This window comes from Pseudochaenichthys georgianus, chromosome 4 (assembly GCF_902827115.2).
Source record: "Pseudochaenichthys georgianus chromosome 4, fPseGeo1.2, whole genome shotgun sequence".
In the NCBI taxonomy this organism is placed as follows: Eukaryota; Metazoa; Chordata; class Actinopteri; order Perciformes; family Channichthyidae; genus Pseudochaenichthys; species Pseudochaenichthys georgianus.
Genome location: NC_047506.1, coordinates 354401 through 366006, shown reverse-complemented (window position 1 = coordinate 366006; position 11606 = coordinate 354401). Strand labels below are relative to the sequence as shown.

Here is an 11606-nt window from a genome sequence, read left to right as displayed (position 1 = left end):
TAATATGCTACCTGAGAAACAAACAACAACACGGCGAGTACACAGCGGCCACTCGGGTAACGGCACTGAAAACAACCGACACTTTCAGAGGCTTTCAAAAGGAAAGAGAAACCTGCCCCAGAACAGAGAACAGGCCAACACAATAACAGCCAAGATAGCTGAACTCATCGCGTTGGATGACCAGCCGTTATCTGTACCTTTTTGTTCTCTTAATGCATTGCATAAAGATCGGATCGGGAAAAATCGGCTATCGGCAGATTGTCAAAATCAAATGATCGGAATCGGATCGGGAGCAAAAAAAGGTGATCGGGACATCCCTACAACAAACGGTTTGAATAGAAACAGCAGAGACAATAGAGACTAATGACGTTGCTCCGAGAGTCTTTGCTCACCTTCCCCCAGGACCAAGTCTGCCAAACCCGACCTCTTCAGGAAGAGAGCAGCATCAGCGGCCGCCACCCCGCCCACTGCCAGTCGGATCAACCTGTACACAAAAATAAACAAATAAATAACATTGCAAACACAGTAACTTGTAGTTTATTTACCGTGGATCTTCAACAGGTCGTCCTTAGATTTAATAATGTTTTGAAAGAGTTTCTTAAATGTTAAATAAGTCTGAAAATACAGTTCAATCATTTCTTATGTTTATATAAATATTGTTATTCTATTTTTATTTAATTCTACCTTATATTTGACATTTACTTTAATGTTTTATGTGTATATGAATAATTATATTTATTATATATATATATTTCACATTGTTACTTTAACTTTGTGTGTTTACTTAAAGGTCACCTATCATGTTATTTTTAGGCAATAGCACAGGTCTCAGATATATACAAATATATAAACAACATGTTTATGAAGTGTTTTGCTCAAAATACCAAACAGATCATTCTAGCCATGCCTCATGTCCCTCTATTTCACTTCCTGTTTCTAAAGTGCTGATTTGGGTATAAAGCTTTAAAAAGTAGGGGGCGGAGCTCATGCGGGACCCGGCAGCTACCGTCTAAACTAAATGCTGCCGTGATGAAACGCCATATCATGGATTATCAAGGATCTGAAACAGTCTGGAGCCCAAAGGCTTTCTCTCTTGCCGGTTACACCACAAGGTGAGTTCCTTTCTACTTCCTGCTTCTTCACACACATGCTCTCCAGTGCAGGTTAGCTCTGAGTGTTAGCGATGCTAATGTAAACACCGACCATATTACGTCCAAAACAGTCGGGCATTGTTTCTGATAGCAACGTTTCTGATTGGGCCGTGGGTCACATTTCAGATATTACGTCAAATCGGACGCAAATCTGGATCAGCTCCGTTGTTCCCCGTTTTTAGAGATTTGAGTACGGAGGAAAAGAGAGAGGGTTTTATTTCCTGACGCTGCGTGAGTTCCCCGACACACCGGGGACACATGTTGATGGTCCCCTTTAAGATAATATATTTTTATATTTTAAAATATTTAATTTCAAAATGGAGGACCTGGCACAAAACCCAATTTCCCCCGGGGAATAAACAAGTTTTATGATTCTGAATAAATCCAACCTATTATTAGCATTATAATTCTTGCTATTAGCATAGCAAAAATGTATTTGCACAACCTAAATGATAGTCTACCAGCTAGCTTGAGTCTAGTGTAATACCCATGGAGTATAATAGAACTGGAATACAGCGTCGGAGGCGGGTTCTCGTTCTTTCCTATGAGAGCTGCTCATTGGCGCATGAGGACAAAATGGCCCAACTTTTGAGGAGCGTAACATCACAGATTACCCATCATGCCTATCTGTCAGAGCAGAAGTACCAAGCCCCCAGGAAGGGCGCCGGACTCTGAGGAAATATTCGTTGTGTCCAAACGGCGCTACTGCAACTTCCGTATCAGTCCGTGACGGCACTGGTCCCAGAAAGACTTTTTCCATTGACTAACATTGGGAAAGAGCACGGTCTGTAAATCACCTGATCATTTTTTTTCACCTAAATAAAATACCCAAGTATGAACATTTGTATAGCCCATTATTAAAAACGGTAGGTCCTCAAGTTGTAAAATGTGCTAATAACGTTATTCTGAGAGTATTTTCCTCGGCATTATGAACGCGCATTGAGTGGGAGCTCAGGGGGCGGGGCTTAAGGGGCAACTCTACTCGGCGCATGCTCTATGAGCGCACATACGGGTACTTCTGCTCTGACAGCTAGGCATGCTGGGTAATCTGTGACTGTTTCGCTCTCTCGAAAGTTGGGAGATTTTGTCCTCATGCGCCAATGAAGCCAGAGCTCTCATAGGAATAAGAACGAGACACTCCGCCCTCCCACGCTGTATCCAGTTCTTATCTATACATCCATGAGAAGAACCCGTATGTGCGCTCACAGAGCATGCGCCCCTTAAGCCCCGCCCCCCCGAGCTCCGACTCTCGGCTCAGTAGAATGAATGGAGACAGAAAATAATCTAGATTCGGCTTTTAGTGCATTTTACAACTTTAAGGACTAATGATTATAATAAGGGCTATAGAGTGTTCATACTGGGTAGTTTATTTAGTTTAAAAAAAGTATCCGCTGATTTACAGACGTCTCTTTCCCCATGTTAGTCAATGGGGAAAAGTCTTTCTGGGCCCAGTGACGACACGGACTGATACGGAAGTTGTAGTACCGCCGTTTGGACACAACGAATATTTTCATCAGAGTCCGGCGCACTTCCTGGGGGCTAGGTAATACCGTTAGCTAGCAAAGGCAATGCTAAATCCCCTGAACATGGTACCGCAATTAATGCATATCATATTAATATGTGTGCATTGTATGCCTCACAGAAAGGTTTTGTATACATGACACCCTACATGGCCAACCTATGTGTTATTGAACGTCTGGTATGCAATTAAATTGTATACATCGGTCCCTGCTTGTGTCTCTTTCAGCTGAGGGTTCCTTGGTTTGAATAAGATCTGAAAACATCAGTAACCCATCTCTGCAGCTGAGACAAATAGCTTCAGACTACAACGCTGAAACATTTTGAATGTGAGAAAGAGAGAGGCAAATAAAGAACTAATGAAAACTGTGGGGTTTGCTCTGTTGGACGGAGGAGTCTCTGAGTCTCGTGAATCAATACTGATAATAAACCCGAGCTTTTTTCTCAGCTAGCTTGCTATTGGATCTGTTGAAAGTCTTTCATGAGGCTCAAGGGAGCTCCCCCGACATGCCGAGCAAACGGAAACATTATTAATTCAGAGAGACACTTCTGTAGTGGACACAGAAGCACACCACATTTCATTTAAGCTGCTTGAGCTAGTTTTAGGCTCAGTGCACCAACATGACAAATAACATTATTTCAATACAATTATTTCTCCCACAATTGTTTATTTTTTAACTCCAGCCAGTTACGTTATCTTAAAATGATGATATAGCAATGTTGTCACTGTCTGCCTATTATTTATTGTCCACACTTTTAACCAGAGCTAACTTGTATAACGTATATAGTATCCTTTGTTTATATATTGGAAGTGGGAGGCTGTGGCTCAGTGGATAGTGCGCTGAACTTCGAATCAGGGGATAGCAAGTTCGAGTCCCACTGCAGTCAGCATGTCGTTGGGTCCCTGAGACACTTCACCCCAAATTGCTCCTGTGGGGATTGTCCACAGCATTGAGTATGTAAGTCGATTTGGATAAAAGCGTCTAACAAGTGAAATATAATAATATATATATATATATATATATATATATATAATCTATTTTAAGTAGTAGTTTGAGCTAGTAAAGAGTATTGTTACTTTTTCCTGTATATTTGTATTGTGAATACTATAGATACTCTTTAAATATATACTGTTTATTTTATATTTTATTAACTCAAACAGCGTGTGCACTGCCTTGTTTACAAATGGCTGTTCAAAACCTTTTTCCAATTTGGAATCAATAAAGTATATCTAATCTAATTTATGTGAACTAAGAAATAAAAAATCAGTTTAGGCTACAAATAATATTCTGTATGGGAAGGTTTGAATATATTTGAGGTGCTAGCTTAGGTATTGCAGGTACACAATACAAATAATGTGTACCGTACTTTTTGGGACTATAAGCCGCGACTTTTTCCCCCATTTTTTTGTACAGCCAACGGCCACTAGGGAACCTCCTACATCTATGGATTTTACAGGTAAAATTAACCACCTAACACTATGGGCTCTAGGACCGGTCCGCGCCCGCCACCTTTAAGCGGCGGGCTCCAGCAGGAAAAGCTGGAGGCCGGAAAAGAGTGAGACAGGTAGCGCGCCAAAGTAAAAGTGGAACCGAGAGACAGAACGAGAGCAAGACAGGCGGACAATTTAGCTGCTGCGGCTTATATGCAGGTGCGCTTCATAGTCCGAAAAGTACGGTACATGATTTTTCTTGTCTTATCTTTCATATAGAGTTAAGGAGGATTAGTTATGACTATGATAATAACTAATGGGGATCCTAAATACAATATTAAGTATGTGAAAGACATACAATAGTATAAAAGACAACATCGCTGTTGTGTGTGTGTGTCTGTCTGTCTGTCTGTCTCTCCCTCCCTCCCCCTCTGATTATCTCCCTCAGGTGCAGCCTCTCCCTCAGGTGCAGCCTCTCCCTCAGGTGCAGCCTCTCCCTCTAGTCCAGGAGGGAACGTAACAATCGCAATCATAAATAAACATTTTTTATCTGGGGAAGATATATTTGCTTACCTGTCGATAGTATTTGTCATAGATGGGATTTCCAGTGGAAAGCTGTAAAGAAAGGGTCAAATACAACATGTGAGTTTACAGAATGATTCAAACATTTCTCCAACCCTTAAATTGAACCTTTAAAATAGTCCTCGAGAATAAACTTGTTCTTTATTATGCTTTCTCAGTTCTGCCAACACGTGTTCGCTGGCTTCAGAAAGCGAGTTCCTTTCCGAACCGATGCAGCTGTCAGGAAAAAGTAAAAGCCTGATCTGTTACAGATGGCGGCCGCAGACACACGGGCTTTAACCAATATGTTCATAACTCAGCGTTTCATCGTGTGTAAAACAGCTGTATTATTTGTCAATGACCCAAAACATCTGGCAAGGAGAAATGAACACAGTGACTTTGATCACTGCTCAGACACAAAGGGACATATGCAGTTTACTGAGCCAGAGAATAAGACTTGTAATACAGAAATACAACAGTTTTAGGGCTGCTCGATTATGGCAAAAATCATAATCTCGATTATTTGGGTCAATAATGAATTGCGATTATTCATTGACTTTGAAAACATCCATTCATTGGAGAATTTTTTTTTCAACAGTACGTTTTTAACAGTTGATTACCCTGAACTTTAAGTAGAATTCAACTGAAAAACAAAAAAAATTGGGGGGAAAAGTAAGAATAATAATAAAAAAATAATCGTTTTATTTTTATTACGTTGTTTTCGTAATCGTTGCAAGCCATAATCGTAATCGCGATTAAAATACGATTAATTGAGCAGCCCTAGTTTGCACAATGATTAAAGAGGCCAACCGTCAGGTCGGATGAAGCATTGAAAGAACACCAGACAGGATAATGCGTTACTAGAACTGCAACGATTACCGTACTTTTCGGACTATAAGCCGCGACTTTTTCCCCCCATTTTCTTTGTACAGCTAACGGCCACTAGGGAACCTCCTAAATCTATGGATTTTACAGGTAAAATTAACCACCTTTAACCCTATGGGCTCTAGGACCGGTCCGCGCCCTCTAAGCGGCGGGCTCCAGCAGGAAAAGCTGGAGGCCGGAAAAGAGTGAGACAGGTAGCGCGCCAAAGTGAAAGTGGAACCGAGAGACAGAACGAGAGCAAGACAGACGGACAATTTAGCTGCTGCGGCTTATATGCAGGTGCGCTTTATAGTCCGAGAAGTACGGTAATCAAATCAACTCAATGTTGATCGACAGAAAAACAGTATTTGTATTTTGATAAGTATTGTTGTAAGGGAATTGCTTGTTGTAAAATAGCAGAAAAAGCTTAAATATGTGGATTTTCTTGATTTCTCCGTTTTATATTTATATTAAAACTGAATATTTTAACAAAACAAGACATTTTATATTCCAGAAGACTTGAGGAGAACATGATATATAAAATGAATTGATCATGAAAGCAATCAAAACTTCAGATTCGGCTGGCACCATATTTTTCTTTGCCTTTTTTCTTTAATAATATGTCTATTATTTTTTGGAGATAAAACAGCTGATCTTGAATTGAACTGAAACACAACAAGTTGAGAAAAAGGTCACGAGTTTCCAGCGCCATAGATGACAAACTCTGCCCACCCCAGATACATTTAACCGGTAAATGTTTTACTGGTTAGTCGATTTGTCAAAGCTGTCTTCAAATAATGTTCTCAATCAATGAATCGTCTCCGCACTAGCTACATAATACCACTCATGATTCCTTTGGCCAAGATGAGCACATCAAGCGTTTCACATGACCATACATTAAACATCCGAGTCAACATGACACAGAAGCTAAACCGCAGAGAGACTTCAAGATATCGTCTACATTTCAAGAGGCGACTGATGGTCAGCGTCAGACACTTTAACGACAGGGCGTCACTCCACAGACAACAGCTAAAGTTGCCTTCTGTCATATCCTCTCTCAACACCCCCCTTTCCGGTGTTCATACGTCCACTGCTGTGCCGAACAGGAAAGGAAGCAGCAGTTCCTTCTCCATATAGCTCAATCTGACAATCGGTTTGTTTTGCTATTAAATCGACAGGTGCAGCAAAAGAGGAAACGAGTGGACGGTAGTTGTCGGAGTTGTGAGTCAACAGGAGGGGAGTGGCCATTTCAACCAGGGCATAAAGCTCTTGTTGCATCACAGAGACAAAAATTAGCATGTGCAGGGGTAGACATTAAGGGTAAAATGCCACTGGCCCGGAGCATTCGTCCAAAAAAAATCGACTTCAAATTAAGAAAATTAACACATTTATTGCTATAGTAATTTATGCACTAACTACATTACTACTTGTAGCCTACAACAACATTTGAATCATCAGTTCTTCCTCATTTCCCTCAATTGTTCATATTTGGTTTATTAAAATAATGATATTGTGGTCATTGTTAAAAAATGTCTGCTATTATGAGTATTATTATTTGTATAATGCGCTTTCTGCCTTCCTGTCATTAGGAGTTAGACATGTAATGGCTATAGATTAGATTCTTCATTATCCTAAACTGCTGGGACATTTCCCTAAAGCCAATACCTTTATAGTGTCTACTCTTCACTTACTGTCAGCATATCGGCATTGATGTACAGAGCCGACTAAAGAAGACCTTGTTTATCATACGTAGCATCATATTGAGAGGTGCAGTGACGCGTCCTAAAACCAGGAAGTAAGCTGCTGGTTCCCTCCACAAAAAGCAACGGGATTTCTCCACAGGGTTTTGGAAAATAGCTGGAAATAAGGTCTGTGGAAAACTAACCTGTTTGATAAATGCACGTTTTGTTCAGCCGGATAATCTCCACATGTCTACCCTACTTTTATAATTTTCGAATCATAAATCTAATCGATAGATTATAAAAGGGTTTTAGGACGCGTCACTGCAGCCACTAGAAGCCAACTCCATCGATCAAGCTGGCTGGCTGTCACTCTCCTTTAACTCCTCCGGTGACTTTCTTTTATTTGAAGATTGTTTTTTGCCCGGCACGTTACCGGTTACCGCTGGTATTAAAAACATTTTGGCGAATGGTAAGGTGGCGCGATAGTCTGACAGCTGTTTGCTTTTCACCCAACAACGACAACCGCCTCACGGAACGCTATGTTGTAGCGTTAATAAACGAAACAATTTAACTAAATTGCTAGTCAAAATACCAATACCACACGACAATTTTTTTAAAGCAATATTTTTAGTGGCCCGAGCGGGCAAGTGGAAAGTACGTTATGCTGGCCCGGGGTGTCTAAATAGTGCTTCCGGGCCAGCGGGCCATTTATAATGTCGAGCCCTGATGTGTGAAATATTTCCATCGTGTAAAAACCAGGGTGTCGCAAAGACGGAGCTAAGAAGAAGACTCACGCAAAAATACAGCATTAGTCATCTGTCAGCTTTGTCAACTGCTAATACAACGAGATGACCTTCTACACACACACACACTTATCTTTCTCTGGCCAATGCAACTTATTTTTCTGCGAGAGACAATCGTGTCCCTGGAACTGTTGGCGGCTGGAACAGTGTCGTCATTGTACTGGTGACTATTTAAATGAGCGTTGCAAAAACACTCCTCAATCATATGGCGAGCCAGCCCATAGGCAGCAGACGGGAAGATAGTGCAGAGGTTCACACAATATGTAGAAGTTACACAATATTTAGATGAATTATTGACACTGGGAAATTATTATTTACATTGTGTTGAGATTTCTGATATTGTAATGTCATAGGGTTTGTCTTTTCCTGGTTTTGAAGGCTGTTAATATTCTGTATTTACTAGAAAGCAATTTATACGATTCTACAATGCTATTAAAAGGCTGCTATTTCTAGTTCCAATACTTGATACTGTTGTAAAATAACACTTTGCAATACATACTCTTTCTATGTATTATGTGCCTGCTATTTCAGTACTGACTGCTTATCTTTCTTTCTACCTTCAATGTGTACTAATTTATTTATTTAATCTTGTATTTATCTGCAGTCCCCTTTGCTGTAACAACTCAAATGTCCCCGCTATAGGACGAGGAAAGGATTGCTTTTTTCTGTTCTCGCCACTCTATTATTTGCTTTCACCCATTCAATCATTATATCCAGATTATTGATGATTATTTTTGAAAATTCTCCTTGTGTCTCTCTCCACCAGTCTAGCTTGTTCAAGAAATACCACATTCACTTATGGGTTGAGGACACATCAATGTGTAACATGTAATCCCAACAAAGTGTTACAACACAGAGATACCAGCCAGGTTTTTGAACTCTTCTGAGAGATAATGTCAGAGCTGCTGCTGGCACACAGCTCCTCTCTGTTGACAGATCAACACTGTCTCAGGTAACAAGTACTTTAACCTAATTATTAGACTTGTCTGCTACCTGCTAAATAACCTATTTTCACTGCAAACAAACACACATAACTATATTTAAACTGGCTACAGAGTGACATTTAGAGACAGCAGTGCTGACTGGTGGTTTCACAAAATGCACTTCCTCTTTTACTTCTTGTAAAACAAATGTTAAGAATATGTTGTGTTTTCTGTTAGCATTATAGACAACAGCAGCTGATCACTGAAGAAAGGTCAAAGGGAAAACTGTGAACATGTATACATTAGATTAGATCCTAATTATGGAAATGTTTTCTTCACAGCAGCAAGTAAACAAGGCATTGCACATAATGTGAAAATGAAGAAGTGTAGAACATAAAAACATCTCAAAATAGAACATTAAAAACAGAACTAAACAGTCAAATATATACATTTTGACAGTAAAAGATACACATTTGTAGACAACCTGTCAAATATACACTATGAAGGGCCAATTACAGCTAACCAAATTTAAAAGTAGGATATTATTTACATTAAGTGAGCAAGGAATAGCATATTAAATGTACTTATAATATTAGCAATAACCATGGTTGTAACACATAGCAAGCTACACAAATAGCATGGGAACCCTGAACTATGAACTATACTATCTATGAGAAATAAAGAGTGTATTTTTAGCGGTAAACAGTGTTCGCAGAGGCGTTACTGGCCAGAGAAATGACAGTAAAGCCACAACACATGAGTATCCCGTACTAACATCTGTTTAGCCCGGACCAACTAGCCTGCAGCAAAACGAAGCAACACAAAACGAGTATAGAAATACACAGCAAACCGAAACGAAGACAAGTAACGTTACACGGCTTATCTAAAGTATGATAAAAGCGGCTGTAAAACAGTCCACCACTGGACACTAACTGGCGGTTAGTTAGTTAGCTAGCATGCTAACTAGCTAGCTACGCCCTTACGCAGTCCCCACAGAGATTAGGCAGAAACTTTTCCCAGTCACAGCAACACTAAACTTCCAAAAAAAGAGACAACGGGCGAGTTAATATCGCCTTTCCGCTGGCCTAGTCATATAACAATGTTCAAATGTAACCCCGGCAGAAGACATGGAGTACACACGCCGTTAGCTGTCGTTATATTAGAGTTGTAAGACAGTGTTACCTGAGTGAGAGACAGAGTGGCAGCCATAGTGTTTCTGCTTCCCACTGCTTTCACGCTGCGCTGCTGCCAGAAACACACAGAGGCTGCCGCAAAACCCGGAGTGGATCCAAAGGAAGAAGAAGGGAATCTGTCCCAGCAGACTGCACACAGAGGCTGCCGCAAAACACGGAATGGATCCAGAAGAAGAAGGGAGTCTATTCAAAACCGTCCCAGCAGACTGCATCCAGCTGCAACCAGAGGTTAGCATTAGCAGCAGTGTTGCAAGATACTTCCAAAATGTAATACAGTACATATTATTTGTTAATGTATTTTATAAGTAATACGTTACATTACAATATTACTTTCTCTGAAATGTAATAAGTTACACTACTTTTATATTACTTTTGAGTTACTTTTCACCAAAACATTACTGTAATGATAGGTGTTTATTTATATCTTGTACCACTAGGCAGCAGTATAACATAAGCTAACCATGTAATAGCAGAGGTGTAAAGTAACTATGTGCATTTACTCAAGTATTTTGCTTAAGGAAAATGTTGAGATACTTGTACTACAGTATACAGAGTATTAACATTTATTTCTACTTTGTACTTCTACGCCACTACAATTCAGAGGTAAATTGTGTACTTTTACTCCACTGAATTTATTGGATAACTTTAATTAGTTTGTAGATTTGGATGAATGATGTGAAATATAATCACCTCTTAAATCAGCCTTTAGTTCCACCTGGAGTAAATCCACCAGCTACCCTGCAGTCTACAAAGTACTTCAGACTAGCTGCACCTTCACCAGCTACCCTGCAGTCTACAAAGTACTTCAGACTAGCTGCACCTTCACCAGCTACCCTGCAGTCTACAAAGTACTTCAGACTAGCCGCACCTTCACCAGCTACCCTGCAGTCTACAAAGTACTTCAGACGAGCTGCACCTTTACCAGCGTTGAGAACACTTTAATGATCAATCATTATAAAACATATCATATATATTATTCTGAAATGGACCAATCTGCACAACGACTACTTTTACTGTCTTTCACTATATTTTGATGAGAATACTTTTCTACTTTCACTTGAGGAACATTTTGAATGCAGGACTTTTACTGAAACAGAGTATTCCTACACTCTGGTACTTCTACTTTTACTCAAGTACAAGACCTGAGTACTTCTACTTTTACTCAAGTACAAGACCTGAGTACTTGTACTTTTACTCAAGTACAAGATCTGAGTACTTATACTTTTACTCAAGTACAAGATCTGAGTACTTATACTTTTACTCAAGTACAAGATCTGAGTACTTATACTTTTACTCAAGTACAAGATCTGAGTACTTATACTTTTACTCAAGTACAAGATCTGAGTACTTCGACTTTTACTCAAGTACATGATCTGTGTACTTCTACTTTTACTCAAGTACAAGATCTGATTACTTTTACTCAAGTACAAGATCTGAGTACTTCTACTTTTACTCAAGTATAAGATCTGAGTACTTCGA

General features: G+C 39.8%; 1 long non-coding RNA gene across 1 annotated transcript; it reads right to left on the bottom strand.

Moving 5' to 3' along the window:
• Positions 1-394: 394 nt before the first annotated feature.
• Positions 395-10209, bottom strand: LOC117445197 (uncharacterized). Its single transcript, XR_004551944.2, has 3 exons — positions 10117-10209; positions 4675-4716; positions 395-484 (listed from the first exon to the last, which is right to left on the bottom strand). It is a non-coding gene; the product is annotated as an uncharacterized lncRNA (long non-coding RNA).
• Between the last annotated feature and the right edge of the window lie 1397 nt (positions 10210-11606).